Raw genomic sequence first — 6,013 nt, forward strand, 5'->3', positions numbered from 1 at the left:
AAGACTTAGTCGCCCAATTTTTTTCTGCATTTTTTCTTATATTCTTTAATATTTTTAGAAATGAACTCTAATTTTGAAGCCAACAGATAAAATTTGAGTTTATTTTTGGTTTTTACTCAAAAAATTTAGCTATTTTTGTCCCAATCATCTGAAGGAAAGTGCAGACTATAAACTGGACTATTTTGTGAATTTGTGATGAAAAGAGGGAACTGGTGGTGAAAAGGTTAATACCATGGTCAATTGTTGGAATAAAAATTAAAATAATTTGATCAGTACTACTCACTGGTATTACATCGGTTATGAGAATTATTCGGACAATCAATTCGCAAGATGACTCGAAACTTTACAAAGTACTTAGTTGCTTAGTTCTACACTTACAGCCGTTCTGAGAATTATTTGGACAGTCAGTTAGCAATATATGTTGGAACTTTGCAAAACACTTGGGTCTTTTCCAATCTAGACTTGATGGCGCCGTTGTATTGGCACGCCCACAATTGGAATCATTCCATTATCTTGCAAGATGCGGGTAAAACGCTGTTTTCAAAACGACACGCGTTGGTTACCATATAATAACAGGTTATATGTATATGCATTCAAAGTGTTATTTTAAATTGTTATAACCATCTGAGTCTAGCTGACATCGCGTAATTTACAAAACAACTCCCTAGTGTTGAGTAACCCCAGGTAGTAATGAACTCGTCGCTGGCGAGAAGGCTCAAAGTAAAGTTTCTGCAGTTTTGCGACAGTTTTGCGCCAAGCTAAAAGTTGTTTTTACATTACTGGTGCATTATGTCAAATTCAGATTTTATACCGAGGTGGGAGAGTACGTCAGGGATACACAGACGGAAAACTTTATTATAACGGTTTGATGGATTTTGTCAAATCAAAAGTGCCTTCCTTGATCGAATCACTTTTTCAACTGCAGTTTGAAAATGACGGGGTATAACAACCGTACAACTACAACTGACTAAAATGAGCGAGGGGGTTGACATTTTTCGACAGATTTAAGCAACACCCAACTTGTGATTTTCAAAATTACTGAAAATAATTACAATATAATTAAAAAAAAATAAAGAATGGTTGCTGTAAATGCACGCTAGATAATACTTACAATTCACCAAGCCGACAACCCCTATGAAATAGTAATCCCAAACCATGCGCCCGTCACTCAAGTGGCGCCGACAAGTCTAGATTGGGCAAAGACCAAAGTGTTTTGCAAAGCTGCAGGTCATTTTGCTAACTGACTGTCCGAATAATTCTCAGAACAGCTGTAATGGTGCCACTTATGGTGAAAGTTTTTTTCTAATTTCTCATACATTGCTAATCAACTTAAAAAGAAAGATTTCCAACTCTGCCGATATGAAATCAATGCATTGCCTATTTCAATGGCCCAGTTCTTATCTCAAAATATATAAATTTCTACAGTGTGGTATCTTGCTAATTTTACGATTTTTAATTACAAAAATAAACTTACATGTATGTCTTATCAGTGTTCTCCCCAAAGCGTTTTAGCGTAGCGGGGCCGCTCCTCTATTATTTATGCCGCTACTCTGAGAGATTGCCCGCTTCTCTGAGAGATTGCCCGCTACTCTGTGGCATTTCCTGTTACTCTTTGTTTTAGCTTGTAAATACACGTGCGAATCTGTGAGTCAGCGTCATCAGCGTCCGGTACTGTGAGCCAAATCAGGTGTGAATGGAAACATGTTACGCAAAGACAATGGACTAATACAGCTTCGTACTTCGACAATAAACACTTTCGCCCTATTTAATTGGGGTAATAGCGAGTATTTTCTCAGTAGCATATTCGGCTGGAAGAAGCAACGATGTCAAACAGCAGAAATATTACGTCGTGGTTCCGCGTAGAACGCCCTGCTGGGCCCCTGGTCGCGAGCGATAAACCCACCAGCAACGCGGTCACCAGTACCCCTGTCGGCAGTGGTACAAGATGATGTTACAACGAAAGGTGCAAAAAAATAAACTCTGGATTTGATGCACAATGGACAACAAAATATACGTGGCTGAGAGAAACATCCGATGGCAAAGGTAAAAAAAGTATTTATTTGTAGCGTTTTACTTGGAAGCGTATTTTGACCTAGTTTAGTAAACTTTTGTATGGCTTCATTTTTTGCCGATCGTCGAAACATTTTTTTGGAAACGACTTTCTTTCTGGAAATTCAAAAATTGTTGGCTACGATTTATCAAAATAACTAATACTAGTATTGTGTTTTGAAATAGTTGGGTAAATTTTATCGTGGCAATTTTTTAGTTTAGCGACTTTTCAAAATGGTGGCAATTTGTTTATTTTCGTGTTGATCGTGACGATATTTTTTAAATACAAGTATTGATTCGCTCCTATTTCTTATCTTTTAGGAATGCTGTGTCACATATGTGGAAAATTCAACTTAAAAACATTCAGAAATAGTTCTTTGGTATGGAATTCTATGCCATGTATAAATATTACGAAATATGCTATCGATAAACACGCACACTCGGAGATGCACAAGAAGGCCATGTCATTAGAAGTGGGAAGCAAAGAAAATCACGGCATTCTCAAAAGCTGCAGATCACTGGGCTTCCATGAAAGTCCGAAGAATCAACATTACATAGAAATCACACAGCAGCAGATTCATTTAATCTTGTACATAAATTTGTTAAAAAATAAAGACACAATTTCATCCATGCAAGCCTGACATTATTGTTTTCTTTATCTCCAGACATATGCTAATGATATGTAAATTATATGCAAATTAGCCGCCACTCTGATACATTATTCTGGGGAGAACACTGCTTATGTATGTCACAGGAATTTTTATTTTAAAATTTTAAGGTAAAAAAGAATTTTTGAAATGTAGGATGCATGGCGGCCATGTATTTTTAGTCAAGTAATGAAGTAGTGATGAAAAAATAAGAAAGAAAATATAATATATAGTACTGATCAAATTATGTGAATTTTCAGCCCTCAATTGATTGTATAAATCCACGAACTGGTCAAACTATGGAAATAATAAAAGCTCTACATATTCAAACACACAAGCAATCCACCTTCGAAATGATATTAAAACTTGTTATTGGACTAAAAAATAAAATAAATAAATAAATGGTAAAAATCTAATAATTTCCCAGGCACAGACTAGATTTGTTGTGAAAGTAACTTGGTTTCTATCTGTGCCCAGGGATATTGCTAATCGACTCGTGACTCGTGCGTAATTCTGATTAATATATCTATAATTTGAATCCAAAATAGTTGTTTCTAGTGGCCAATGGCGATCTCATGTCACACACTGACAGCATCAACATTTCGGACCGGATCTCGGATTACCGAGGAGGGAAATTCAAAAACAAAGGCAGAGTAAGTAAATTAAAAACGTTGTTGTCTTGTTCCGCGCTTCAATTCTCCGACATAACATAATTGCACAAATGTACTGGGACAACAATTATACGTATGCTTGTTATGTATCAGCGACAGAAATCACACAACGGGTATGAATTTCACAAAAACTTACTTGTTCAAGCCTTCCGAGATCAAACGATCGGTAGAGGAAAACTATATTTAGGACCACCTAAGAGACTGTAAAATATTGCGATCTATTCAACAACTAAATGTTAACCTGCTGTAGGGTCTTAGTCGTTAGAACCGTCATATTATTTAAACGAATTGAGGTTAATAAAATTTTCGGGGCTTGATTCATTATAAAAACAGACCACCAATGGTAAAAATTGGATACCTCTAGTCAATACTTAATGTCCACCTAAAGGGTTCTATTGGTCTGTCAACCCAGCATGCACTAGCGGGAAATTCGAATGATAAAGCTCGTCTCTACTTCCGGACAACACGGCAGGGTTTCCGGGAGTTGGTTTCGAACCAGGGGTGGACCTGGTTTGGTGATTCGTCGCAATACACACTTTTAGCATTCAGTAATGTTATATCCGTGAAAAAAATGAAGGTGTGAGTTATTATTAAGGACGCATTAGTATACAAAATAACCGCATGCGTTGCATTCAAATCTAAGTGGCATAGAGGAAGCCCGGCAACTATCTGAACTATAACCTTCTGTACGCCAGTCTCTGTGCGCGGGGAGGGGGGGGGGGGTTGTCGGATGGTATCTAGTGTAAATTTCCAGTGAAGTTCCAGTTTGCAATTGATTGATGATCGTTCAAATCCAGCGTGATTTCAAAATAAGATTTCAATTTAAGGGTGGTCGAGGCTAACATAATTTGGGGACAGGAATTTTCTGAAACTCAGCGAAAACTATTCTTTGTAACTGTCTCTTTTAGTTTTCCACAATTTGATGTAGTTTACACATTTTAAAATTCGAGATGGCCGGGAAATCTATTTTGATTTTTATCTAAGTTTTTTTTTTTCTAACATTTTCTTCATTACTTTCAAATTTACAAGAAAACAGAGGAAAGCTTATTAAATAATATGCTGGACATCTTGTGTGATGTTAAATTTTATTAATAATTAATTTACAACTTTTTTTTATTATTATATCATGTACATGCATAAGTTTCACTAATGTGACATTCTGATAATGTGAGTAACTAAAGTGAACAATTTGAAATCACCCGTGACAGCAGTGAAGTTCTAATAATACTTATAGCAATTGCATGTGTATGCTACATCTCACTGCATTCACCACATAACATTGATTTTATAAGAAATAACTAGTTTATCCCACAGTGAAGAAAGCTTAAGTATCATCCAAAGTATTAACTATTCTGATAACAAGTTTAGGATTCACCCTTATGATATTTTTAACAAATACACGATTAAAAGATCTAACTAACACCACAGACTGGGAAGATAACTCAAAATTGAAATGTTCTACTGATAGTTACACATATGCATAAATCTTTTTTTTTTTTTTTTTTTTGAATTAAAAAAGTTTGCGCGGGGTGCAAGATCTGATCACCAACATTGCGCCGAAGGCTACTACATTATTTTGAGGGGCAAATTTTGATGACTCGACACAACGGGTTTCAGCTTGATTTTGGAGGGGCGACACCCCCTCCCCCAACATTTTTTTTTTGAGGGGGCGAGTGTCTCTGCGATAATAAAACAAAATTTAGTCGAATATCACTGGCATGCACCGAGTATCTCCGCGGATTAGGCTGTGAATTAGATTTTGTGCAATTTTGTTCAAGTTACTCGTGATTCTACTGCGTCCATGTGAACTTCGAACACTATGTACTTCCTATATGAATTGACGATTTCCGAGTTCTTTGAAAAGAAGAAAGTTTAAGTTTATTCCATAATGACAACTATCCACTTAAATACAACCATATTGTTTTTAAAGAAAATTTAGTTGGTGAACACCAGTGCATGACGCGATTCATTGTAGCTAAGACAAATACTAACCTGGTTGGTAAATGGGGCAACATGGCAACTTTTGATACACTTACATAAATCGCGAACTGTCAAATTTTATTTTTGGGTCAACTTACACTAAATTTTAAAGGGAAGTCAACTACATGTATTATATAAGTGTAGTCGACAATGCCACTTTAAAGCGGGGGAGTCGTCACCTGCGCATGCGTCAGGTATAGCGTGTCATTGTTTACAAACAAGCGTCTACCCATGAGCCTTTGCGTTTTCGGCGTGTGTTGTTATCGTCGCTTGGGATTCAATTCCCGCTTTAATGATGCATGGCATTCTAAGACTTCTGCTACAGAATTCGCAGAATACAACATTTATTTAAAAACATTTTGATTTTATTTACTAGATTTATTACTAATATATACATATTTCCTCTATCATTTAAATGCACAATTAAATCAATATGAGAATAAAATTATTGAAAATAATTCACATTAGAGTTTTTCAATATTTCGATCAAATATGTGCTCCCAAATCAATGGTTTTATTCCATGATATACTCATGGTGCAGTACCGAAGATAAATATGGACCTTAAAGCAGGGGATTCGTCGACTGCGCATGCGACAGACGACCAAAGCGTGTTGTTGTTTACAAACAAATGTCTGCCCATGAGCCTTTGCGTTTTAGCATGCGTT

The 6,013-nt window shown here is 36.2% G+C and overlaps 1 long non-coding RNA gene across 1 annotated transcript; it reads left to right on the top strand.

The window, feature by feature from the left end:
- The first annotated feature begins 1,884 nt into the window (after positions 1 to 1,884).
- On the top strand, positions 1,885 to 2,679 carry LOC146735638 (uncharacterized). The gene is made up of 2 exons (XR_014931155.1): positions 1,885 to 2,043; positions 2,371 to 2,679. It is a non-coding gene; the product is annotated as an uncharacterized LOC146735638 (long non-coding RNA).
- Positions 2,680 to 6,013: the final 3,334 nt, after the last annotated feature.

This window comes from Saccoglossus kowalevskii, chromosome 12 (genome assembly GCF_978046115.1).
Source record: "Saccoglossus kowalevskii chromosome 12, keSacKowa6.1, whole genome shotgun sequence".
Taxonomy (NCBI): Eukaryota; Metazoa; Hemichordata; class Enteropneusta; family Harrimaniidae; genus Saccoglossus; species Saccoglossus kowalevskii.